The following is a 12,290-nucleotide window of genomic DNA, read 5'->3' as shown; positions in this document are numbered from 1 at the left end:
GCAAATGTATTTAGTTCAGGGCTTTTATATATTGTGATTACTAATCTAATCCCTTTGATTATTACTGGTTTCCTGAGAATTCTTTATAATTCACTTTTGGGTTTATTACTGGCCTCAGTGGTTACATAGACTGCCTTGAGGAGTCATGCAGTTCTGTACTGCCCCAGCTGCACACGAAACAACACAGTCCAGATTGGCTGTTGGCATTGTTTAGGCTATTTTATTGGGTTCTTAAAGCAAACACCCTTCCAACTGTTATTCCACCCCAATCCCTTCAAAACCCCTAGCAATAAGTAGGAGAGAAAGCTGGTTAGTGGGAAAAGGGGCAAAGACCTCTTTCAACTATGTCCAGTAGCTATAGGCAATTCCATTCTTCATTGTCAGAATATCTAACAATCCAGCAATAGCAAACCAGCAATCCAGCAAATGCAACAGCAAACACAGCAGCAGGAACCAGCAGGGACTAGCAGCAGAGTTAGTAGCAGCTGCCACAAGCCCCCTTGCACCTCTTCAGAGTCCCCAAAATTAAACTATCTGCAGCTGGCAGAAATCATGCCCCTCCTAGTGCACAAGGCAAATCATAATCACCTGCTGTGAAGCAGCCGCTTCCACACCTGACATTAAAACAACAACAACAATGAAACATGTTTACATAACTGGATTTTGAAAGAAACTAAAATTCTCACTACAGTTGGCTTTCTTCAGGTTCCTATAGGATCCAACTAGTTGTCAAAAGTGGGTAGAGAATCTTAAGAGATTTAGAAAATAAATCATCAGTATGTCAGATATTGCAAGACTTCTTTGACCTATAGAACTGGACTTTTTAGGCAGTTCTTCAAGATAATGGAGTATTGACAGTATTTGATGTTATTAGTCATTGGAATAAGCCATGTAGCAGACACAGAAAATTTAAAGGGATGGGCAATGGCAGGATGGCTTAGCTGCCAAGCCAAACAGCCTGAGTTACCCACCTGGTGGTAGGAGATAACCAGTTCCTACAAGCTGCCTCTGACATGTACACTGTTATGCTGCTCCAAATAATAAGTGTAACAAAAAGAAAATGAATAAAAGGATTGAGTGAATTTGAAGTCAGGGCAATGAAACAGAAAACAAGTGATGAGATTTCTGAACAAGATCAAAATGTAGACAGCAGTGCTCAGAGCTGAATTGCAAAAGAAGGGCGTGTCCATCAGAGTGAAGACATCTAGCTTGGAAGAGAAGGAGGACAGAGTTAATATCTTCATCTGAAAATTTGATTCTTATGGCAAAAGATAGCCTGTGTCTAGAAGGGCATGAGCCTGCCAATCCCTGAAGGTCTCTCTGATACTCTTCAAGCACTGCTAGAGTGGATAAATTCTAAGATGTCCTAGGAGGGGGCCTTGAGTGCACATTTACCTCACTGTTCTCTTGCAAAACACACAAACTTCCTAGAGAATGGTGCGAGCCTCATTATGTAGCAATCCTCAGGGAGGTGAAGCTTGCTCTTGTTTGTCCATTATCATGAACGGTGTGGTGGACTTTCAGCAGGCAAAGAGCATCCAGAACTGCTGCTGAGGCTGGCCAGTGCATCACATATTCTGAAAAAGGAATATTCTGAAAATTCTGAAAAAGGAATTTGTGTTTTGTAAATCACTGTTTTATGAGGCCAGTGAAAAACTCTGGATGTGATTATTTTGCACCGTGATAACTGTGAAGTTGGAACTAAATATGGAGTGTTGTTATGATCAGGCTTAAAATATGTCCAGTGAATTTTCTCCCTAAATGAATTTGTGGCTTCTAGATTTTTTACAACCACATTCTTTTATTATATTATTAAATTATTTTATTTACATTCCAAAAGTTGTCCTTCTTCCCAGTCCCCTCTCCCCTAGTTCTTCACACATACATTCCACCTCTGACAGGGTGCCCCACCCACCCACCCACCCACACATCTCCACCTACACATCTCCACCTCACCCCACCAGCATCCTTCTTCCCTGGGGCATAAAGTTTCCACAGGATTAAACTCATCCTCCCACTGAGGCCATACAAGGCAGTGCTCTGCTACACCTGTTCCTGGGGCCACAAACCAGCCCACATATGCTCCTTGGCTTTTGGCTTAGTCTCTGGGAACTCTGAGGGGTCTGGGTTAGTTGACACTTTTGTTCTTCCTATGGGGTTGCCATCCCCTTCAGCTCCTTCAGTCCTTCCTCTAACTCTTCCATATTGGTTCCTGATCTCAATCCAATGGTTGGCTGTAAGTGTCTGCATTTGTCTCAGTCAGTTGCTGGTAAAGCCTCTCAAGGACAACCATGCCAGGCTTCTTTCTGCACACACAATATGGCATTGGTAATAGTATCAGGATTTGGTGTGTGCCAGGTGACCTTTCTTCCTGTCTCTGCTACATTTTTGTCCCTGTATTTCCTTTAGACAGGAACAATTCTGGGTTAAAATTTTTGAAGATGAGTGGATAGTCACCGGCTTCAACTGGAGGCCATATTTATCTACTGGAGGTGGTCCCTTCCAGTTCCATCTCCCCATTGTTGGGTATTTTAGATTTTTAGACAAATATCCTACCAACACTCTCTGCTCTTCTTGTACCCTAAGTCTATGGTTGACAAAGCCGGTGTCTATTGTGGGGGTATTTCTTACACTAAAAACAATTGGTAGAGTTGTTTCTTTTTATGCTGATTGCTTCAGTTGCTTTCAGAAGTTGACAGTATAACTTCTGTTCTTTTCCAGAACATTGAAGACAGGGGTAAAGAACTGCAGGATATTTGCCATTCTCAGTGGACAGGCAGGCAAGGTGCTTTTGTAATGTTGTGGACCTCCTGCAGGCTCTTTGTTTTTGTTTAGATGATACAAGCAGTGACACAAATATTAGATTGAATAGCTGTACTCTGGTAAAGCATTTTTATACTATAGGGCAGTGACAAACTTTGATTTTGTCATTACTACTGCTGTTCCCTAAAAAAAATGTATTGACTTTACAAATTCCTTTAGGGAAAAATCTCCAGGGGCAAATCTGTTATCTTTGTAGTTGGTAGCATGACTGGGTTACTATTACATTTGCTCTGTGAAACAGTAGGAAATATTGAATCTTAGCATGAGTGCTTGGTTTGAAGAAGCTACAAATTTGAAAAACAAACTTCACTTTTTTACTATTTGAGAGATTCCCTGGTGTTCAGGAGGATAACCTGGAGTCTCAGCTCACCTCTGAATGTTACCATAATGACTAAACCCTAAGTGTAAATAGTAGAACACTATTGAGAAATCTAGAAATATGTCTCAAAATAGCATCTCAAATCTCTTACATCTGGTACCCTCAGTAATGCAGATGCTTAAATTCAGTTCATCAGAGATGCACTTGCCAACTGGAACAGAAGCAGTTTACCCAGTCTCGTCCTACTAAGCTTTGTAGTCTGAGAGTTAGACAAAACACTGAGGGGGTTATATAACATTTGTATTCATCATTTGTCAGGCCGTCTGTCTGACATGACGGACTTTCTTTGCGTTTGTATGTTCTGCTGGAGGGTCCTGTGCGAGACAGAGATGAGAGTGAGTGCTCTGCATCATTGTATTAAAATGTTTCAAGCAATACTCAGGGAATAGCGTGACAGATAAGCCATAGCTATACTCACTTTTTAAAAAGACGGGATCTGATTATGTAGTCCTGGCCTGCCTGGAACTGGCTATATAGACCAGGCTGGTTTCAAACTCACAGAGATAAACCTAACAAAGCATAAATTATAAGACATGACTTAACTGTAATGATAGACACATACTAAACTCTATGTGACTGTGTCCTACCAGGAATTTAGGAACTCCTAAAACATAAGAGTCTTTTTTTTTTTTTTTTTTTTTAATTTCAATGAGCTTTTTAAACAGATTTTCTAGGGCTGGTGAAATGGCTCAGCAGGTAAAGACACCAAGCCTGGTAACCTGAGTTATTACTGGAACCCATGTGGTAAAAAGAAAGAACCAACTCTTCTATCCATCACATGTGAACAAGGGATGGGGACACACACACACACACACACACACACACCATTTGGAAGAAAAGTCAGTAAGTATATTAAGTCATCTAATCATTAAATATCTTTCCTTATAGCTTTTCATTGGATATACTAGCTGTTGGTAATCTACATGGTTTGTACTTTACCTTAGTTTGTACTTATTCTGGTTTCTTGTTGAGATGTTTGAGATATTTCTTTTTAAATGTAGGTGTTTACATCTGTCTATAGCTCTTAGTACTCTGGCATTCAAGTGTGAGCTTGTTGTGTTTACGTTTTGTTTGTCTTGAGATAATGTCTTAGTTTAGCTCTTATATTTTTGACTATGTATTATTCAGGAAAAAAATCTCCTTTGTTTTTGTTTGTTTTGTTGTTGTTGTTGTTGTTTTTATAGTCAGTAGTTGTACCTAATATGAGGCTAGGGATAGCCCATGGTAAAGCATTTGTCTAACATATGCAAGACTCTGGGTTAGAGCCCCAGTTCAGGAAAAAAAAAGTGGACTATGGAAGGCAGAAAGATATGTCCTTAGTATGATTTTATCTTATTATATTTGTTAAGCCTTATTTGAAGCATAACATATCACATACCTTGTAAATGTTTCATGTGTGCTTCAGAAGAACATGTTTTTGACTATTAGAATGTTCTGTTTGGTCTGAGAGTTAAATTCTACTGTTCCCCCATTGATTTCCTGTCAGGATGATCTGTGCATTGCTAGAAATGAGGTATCAAGTCTCCTGCTGTTACTAGTTCTGTTGCTGCTGTAGTTTCTTTTTTAGTTCTTTAATATTTGCTTTGTCTATATGCCATTGTGTTGGGTATATTTATAATTGTTACAGTCTCCCTTTTGTTATTATAATAAGTGACCTTGTTTGTACAGTGTGACAAGTTTTGACTAACAGTTCATTCTGCCTGACATGATATTGCTACCCTCCTCTTCAGTCACCAGAGCTTCACTTCCCTTCTTGTTGCATCTTGCTTTTTATCAGTCAGTTTGTGTCCCTTTTTTGGATAATCTCAAGTAAATGTAGATTATGACTCTTGAATGGGCAGGGCTCATAAGACTACAGCTGAAAGGACCTAGTATTTATTGCATTGTACAATTGTAGGATCTGCTGTAAGTATAAGTTCTGCAGGTGTGTCTGAGAGCACAGACCCACTAAGGTCAGATCTGAGAAGAGCTGGGGCCTACTTCCAAGACTGTTTTCATAATAGAGATTAAGGTTGATGGTAAGAAAGGCAGGGAAGTTTTTTTTTATTCTCTACTTGATACTGTTCTGCATCATGACTACCATAGTTCACTATTTCATATTCAGGGGAAAAAATTCTTTTTTTTTTTAAAGTCAGTAATGGTGCCCAATATGAGACTAGAACATAGCCTAGAAGCTGCTAAATACCATGCTTGTATATGAGTTTTAGCTCACCTGATAAATTTTAGCAAAACAGTATTTATTTGATTAATCTGTTATGTATGATCTAATAAGTGCTAAGGTCCTGCTGTCTGCTACCAAAGTGAGTAATCACTTGGTAGTGATTAGTAATAGTTTTTAAGGAATGTAGAGGGCTATGGAATAGGCTCAGTGGTTAAGGGCACTGGTTGCTCTCACAGAAGGATTGAGTTGATTCTTAGCACCCACACGGCTGCTCACAACCATTTATAACTACAGTCCCAAGGGATTTGTTGCAGTCTTCTGAGCTCTCTGGGCACCAGGTACACATGCAAGTGCACCTTTATACATACAGGAAAAACACTCACATATCAAATAATAAAATAAATCTTAAATATAAATGAAGAACTTAGAGGAGTACGCTGCTGAGTGACATATTCCATGCTGCATGGATTTCAAAGTCAAATTAGTTCTAGTCATTGCTTGCCACTGTTTTACAGTAATACAGCCAAGTAGTTTCTCTTGTTTTATTTTTTGTTTTGCTGTTTTTGTATCATTAATCATGACTGGCCCCAGCCCCTTTCTTTGAAATAGTGAGGTGGAAATAAATATTTTGGAATGATTGTTTTTGCCATTGTGGTTTTATTATTTATATGGTACTATGATTTCAGTGCTTAGATGTATACCTTGACCTCTAAGTCTACTATGGGTTTTGTATTGTCACCTTTAGATTGCCGCAGAGCTGTGCTCCACTTAATTCCTCCTACACTGAGTCTTTACTTCATCCTGCCAGATACCAGTTTTTGAAATAATTGCTAGAGCTTCTTCTTTGTGCTTTTAAATGATAACAGTTATTGAACTTCAAATTGAAGGACAGGAAGGCTCACAGAGCCAAATAGCCAATGATCTATTTCTCCATTATAGTGACTAAAGCTCTTGAAAAAGGTATCTGAGGAGCAGCACTCTCATCTCCCTTGCTGAGTCTGTATTATCTCATTACCAGTAATATGTAATGGCAGCATTGTTAATAGCAAATAATAAATGATACTTATGGCTGAGTGTCCTGATTAGAGATTGGCTGATATACAAAAGACCATTATGGAGGCTGGGAAAGGACTTTAGAGATAAGGGATATAGTTATCTGTCTAATGGTAGGGAAAGGTTGATAGGCTAATGGCTTGTACATTGTAAGATAGCTGTTGTGGCCTAGTAACTTTGTTTTGTTTTCCACTCACTTTGGAAGTTTCAAGAATTGGTGTTTCCACTCTTGAAATGTTGAGTTCTTCAGATCAGATCTTTGTGTCCTCTCTCTCTCCCCTCCAGCCCCCCACCCCCAAACATATGGAGGAGGAACAATCTTAATTTCTTGGAGATGGGATTTGTTTGAGATTCTTATCCTTAATGTCTATAACTTTTCTCAACTTTTGAATTTCTTTGACCAAAATTTTTTCTGTAGACATCCAGGTATATTTTAAAGTGATAATAAAACATTCTTCCTAGTACTTATGAGCATAGGCAGGTATTTGTATGGGAATTTGTTCTCATTCTGTTTACCATTTAGTCTATCTACTAGATACTAGTTCTTCATTTTCTTCAAGGAATGATCTCCCTACCTTTAAATCGAAGTTTTAAGGATCTAGGTGAAAGAGCGTACTGCACCTGGTACCCATTGTTCTGTTTTACCTGCCTCCATTGAGATTTGGGGGGAGGTGTCCATACTGAAGAATTATTTACATGGTGAAACTAATGATTTACCAAGGATTGTCTATATGCTAATCACTAATGATAAAGTGTCTTCATTATCAATACAACCACCTTATTAGTTCAATAATCCCCTGAAGTGAGCAGAATTACAGTACTGCCCTCTTATCTGTTGTTTACTTTCTAGTCTGTTAGCCATTGTCAACCAGTCTAAAAATACTAAATGGAGAATTCCAGAAATAAATAATTTACAAGTGTTAAATTGTCTATCATTCTAAGTGGCACAGTGAGATCTCAAACCATCTTTCCAGGATATGAATAATCTCTTTGTATATTCAATCCATACTACATATGCCAGTGGACAGTCACTTAGTAGCTATCTCTGTTACCACGTGGACTACCATAGTGTTGTAGTGCTTGTTTTTATGAATTTCTTTCTTTGCTTTATAATACCACAAAGTGCAGAGGTAGACGTACTAATTTCTTACTATGTATAATCTATAAACTAAACATTACTATAGGTTTGTATGTATCGGAAAAATTGGTACTGTATATAGTTTCAAGCATTCCCTGGATGGGAGTTTCCAAATGTATCTCCAGTGGATAAGGTGGAGTTACTCTAAACCTATTTTTAGTTATTCTTAGACCTGGAGAAATGAGGCCACTGTATCAGTTCCTTTCCTTATTACTGTGATCAACTACCTGACAAGAAGCAACTTAAAGTCTAAAAGTTTATTTTGATTCTCAGATTGAGAGTGCAGTCTGGTATGTCAGGAAATGCAGTCTGGTATGTCAAGGCGGCGGGCTTGTTAGGCTACTTGTCACACTGTTTGTAGTCAGGAGGCAGAGAGGAATGCAGGTGCTCCACTTGCTTTTTCCTTTTTATTCAGTCTGGGACCCCAACACAGAGAAAGGTGCTGCCTAGAGTTGTTTGAGTCTTCAGTCAAGCCTTTTTGAAAATATCCTCATTGACTTGATGCTTCTAAATCTGATGAAACTGGCAATGAAAATGACCAGCCAGCACAGCGAGTTTAGACAAACTTCAAATAATTTTTCTTGTCTGTGAACCATATTTACCCAGGTACTAGACTTTGCAGCAATCTCTCTTACTCAAGTTTATCTTGAACGTTGAATTTTCACCTTCAGATTATTCTTGTTTGCATTATAACTATACTGGCCCTTGAGGGAAGTTTTTATCATTTAGTATTTTGAATCAAAAATTAAAAAAATAAAAATAAAAAACCTTCTGTGTTATAGTTTCCCTGATGGCAAATTTAAGACAGACTAGACACCCTCCGTTTTCACATAAAAGTTTTATGATTATGAAAATAGAAGTGCAATAGCACAAACACATTTGCTCATAGCTGGCCAACTCCAGAGTTTATTCTGATGTGCTCATTGTCATCAGGCATCTGTGCCCTCATTTTGCTGGTATCTAATCTTGCTTAGCCTTATATATGGTAGGCCTTGATGTGGCCTTATATGAAGCCACCATACTCACTGCTCAACTATGAGATTTCTTGATACTTTGATGATAAAAGCAAAAGACAGCAAAATTTCCAGCTTTGGGTGTAGAATCCCTGAAAAACCAAGGGTTTTTGCAGAATGCTTTTTTTAATCACTGTAATTCTTAGTAATAGGCTACAACTTTCTGATTTGATTTTATTCAGGCCTTTAACACAGAAAACTACGTTTTGTAGCAGCGCAACTTCTAGACATTGTTGAGTTCCTGAAGAAATAATATGAATTTAACTTTGTTTCCTGTCATAACTTAACTTACGTGCTGTCTGAGTGTAAGAGGGGTTTGTGTTTTAAAGTCAAACTTAGTAGATGAAGAGTGTGTGATGTGTTGGTATTCTGACTGATTGCTAACATGTTGATTGTGGGTATTAATGGAATTCACGTGTTACTTCAATATGTGTACACTGTGCAGTGATTAAATCTAGCCCCCTTTGTATACCCTACTCCCACTTTCTCAATATCTAGCTAGCACTATTTTATATTGAAGTTGACTATTAAAAATCCTTCACATATGGAAGAGAAATGTGGTACTTACCTTTCTGTACCTGTCATATTTCACTCAACATAGTGATCCATCCATCTTGGTGAGTTTGACAGGATTTTACTCTTATTTATAGATGAAAATACTTGGTTGAAACTTCATCTCAAAAGCTGTCTTCATTTGTGGTCTTTGTATTTTCTCTTGTTATTTTTCTATTTTTTGTTATTTATTGATATTCCAAAAGTTGCCCCCCCTCTTTTGGGTCCCCATTCCCTGAATTCTTCACAACCTTCCACTTCTGAAAAGATGCTTCCTCACCTGCCAACCCGCCCCCACCTCACCCCACCAGCATCCTTCTTCCCTGGGGCATAAAGTTTCCACAGGATTAAACTCATCCTCCCACTGAGGCCATACAAGGCAGTGCTCTGCTACACCTGTTCCTGGGGCCACAAACCAGCCCACATATGCTCCTTGGCTTTTGGCTTAGTCTCTGGGAGCTCTGAGGGGTCTGGGTTAGTTGACACTTTTGTTCTTCCTATGGGGTTGCCATCCCCTTCAGCTCCTTCAGTCCTTCCTCTAACTCTTCCATATTGGTTCTTGATCTCAATCCAATGGTTGGCTGTAAGTGTCTGCATTTGTCTCAGTCAGTTGCTGGTAAAGCCTCTCAAGGACAGCCATGCCAGGCTTCTTTCTGCACACACAATATGGCATCGGTAATAGTATCAGGATTTGGTGTGTGTGCATGGGATGGATCTCAATTTGGGCTGGTCACTGGGTGACCTTTCTTTCTGTCTCTGCTACATTTTTGTCCCTGTATTTCCTTTAGACAGGAACAATTGTGGGTTAAAATTTTTCAAGATGAGTGGGTGGTCCCCTGCTTCAACTGGAGGCCATATCTATTTACTGGAGGTGGTCTCTTCTGGTTCCACCTCCCCACTGTTGGGCATTTAGGCTAATGTCATCCCCATTGAGTCCTGATAGCCACTCACATACCAGGTCTCCGTTTTCTCTGTCCCCTAGCCCCTATTGCTGTACATTTTGATTCATTCTTCTGGCCCTCTGAGCATCACTCCTGTCTTTACCCTCCTAAAACTCTTTGTGTTTGTGTGTGTGTGTGTGTGTGTGTGTATTTGGTAGTAGGGGAAGGAGTTGTCTAGTCTATCAATTATGTCATCAATGAAAAATAAAGAAGTGTGGTGGTTTTTTTGGTTTGTTTTTTGTTTTTGTTGTTGTTGTTGTTGTTGTTATTGTTGGGTTTTTTTTTGGGGGGGGGTTACACAGAGACAGGCTTTCTCTGTGTAATCCTGGCTGTCCTGGAACTCACTCTGAAGACCAGGCTGGCCTTGAAGTCAGAAATCCACCTGCCTCCGCCTCCGAAGTGCTGGGACTAAAGGCGTGCGCCACCACTGCCTGGCCAGGAAGTTTTCTTTTATTTGTTTTTGATTCACAATATCTTATTGTGCCAGCTAGTTTACTGTCAGCTTCACACAAGCTAGAGTCATCTGATAGGAGGGAATCTCAGCTGAGATAATGACGGTAAGATTGGGCTGAAGGCAAACCAATAGAACATTTTCTTAATTAGTGATTGATGAGGTGAGGGGGCAGCCCATTGTGGATGGTGCCACCCCTGGACTAGTGGTCCTGTGTGCTCTAAGAAAAAAGAAGGCTGAGCAAACCAGTAAACAGCAGTTCTTCATGGCCTCTGTTTCTTGTCTTCAGTTTTCTGCCCACTTGAACACCTTTCTTGTGTTTAGGCATCTAGTTGTTTGATCATTCTGAATTCCATACAGCTTGGGATAAAATGATTTGCCAAGACTTAGTACTTTTATAAGTAGGTTTAAAAATAAACTGCTCTTTAAATTTATCAATCTATTAAGAAAGTCAGAACTCTGCTCTCATTTTTGGTGGTACAGAATTGTTAATTTCTAAGACCAGAAACCATAGCTAGGTGTAGAGCCGAATACCAGTAAGCCTAGCACTCTATAGAGACTGATGCAAGAAAGTCACGTTTGAAGCCAGGCTGGACTACATCACTGGAGCCCGTGTTAAGGAAAAAATACATAAAGAGGAGAAAGCCTAAGCCACAACCGTTTTTATAGGCTTTCTTCCAAATTAGGCTTAGTGTGTTTTATCTACTAGAAGCTATACATATCAATAAAACTTACTGCTTTTTCCCTAAGCATGTACATATGCACACATGTTCATTTTAATTTTAAAGCTAAGCATAGCATATTGGGTTTCCTTCTTTCCTCTTGCTAATAGATTGGGTCTTTATTCTCCTGTGCTTTATCTTCAGCAGTAACACTGTTGTTTAATACTGAAATCTGCAGTAGGTTTCATGACCATGACTACTTGGTGAGTAGGGGATGAGCAGATGTTGTAAAGCCTATGAGATATATAGCACTGTGAGTGTGTTGTGAGTGAGCTTTATAAAACTCAGAAAATACTGTACATTTCCAACTGAGCTTTAAAGCACAATAATAGTTAAAGACTTCTGTGCTTCTTAGTTCAAATCATAATTCCACATGGTCAGTATGTTAAGCAGGTTTCCATTACCACAGACACAGTGAAATATCTGGAAACAGCCAATTTTATAAAGATAAGAGACTTGTTTACAGGCCTGGTACTGTCTGGCTCAGTTCCAGCAGAAGTCCTCACAGAATTATGGTGGAGACATGTATGGAAGAGCTTACATGGCCAAACAGGTAGTCTGAGAGAGAGAGAGAGAGAAAGAGAGAGAGAGAGAGAGAGAGAGAGAGAGAGAGAGAGAGAGAGAGCAGGGAGTGGACAGTCAGAGAGAAGGAGGGAGGAAGAGAGAGACAGACTATGAATATGAATGTTGTCACATAGCTTCTTTTGAGGGTGTTCCTCACCCAAGAACCTTAGGACCTCCTTTAAGATAGCCCTTTCCCATTCTACCACCTCCGATGCCTTCCCAGAGAAGATTTAAGATGTTAATCACAATGGGCCCTTGGGGACACTCAGAGAACACACTCAAGCCATGGAAAGTAGTAACTTTAACTCAGTAACAACAACAACAATAGAAAAAGATTATTGTGGGCTATAAAATATTTCAGAGGGAGCTCAGTGTGATAATATGAAAAAAATTGTATTTGAATCTGTTCTCAGTGCGTAATCTAGCGATTGATTTGTTAAAGAGCCAGTTAAATCTTTCTTCTATATAAAAATTATTATTAATCTTAAATAAG

The 12,290-nt window shown here is 39.2% G+C and overlaps 1 protein-coding gene across 5 annotated transcripts in view; it reads left to right on the top strand.

Moving 5' to 3' along the window:
• Fut8 (fucosyltransferase 8) overlaps window positions 1-12,290 on the top strand; it is a 199,545-nt gene that overhangs the window by 122,328 nt on the left and 64,927 nt on the right. The gene's annotated exons all lie outside the window — the stretch shown is intronic.

Source organism: Arvicanthis niloticus, chromosome 23, assembly GCF_011762505.2.
Source record: "Arvicanthis niloticus isolate mArvNil1 chromosome 23, mArvNil1.pat.X, whole genome shotgun sequence".
In the NCBI taxonomy this organism is placed as follows: Eukaryota; Metazoa; Chordata; class Mammalia; order Rodentia; family Muridae; genus Arvicanthis; species Arvicanthis niloticus.
Note: the sequence above shows the minus strand (reverse complement) of the source record. Positions and strands in the feature narration are given on the sequence as shown.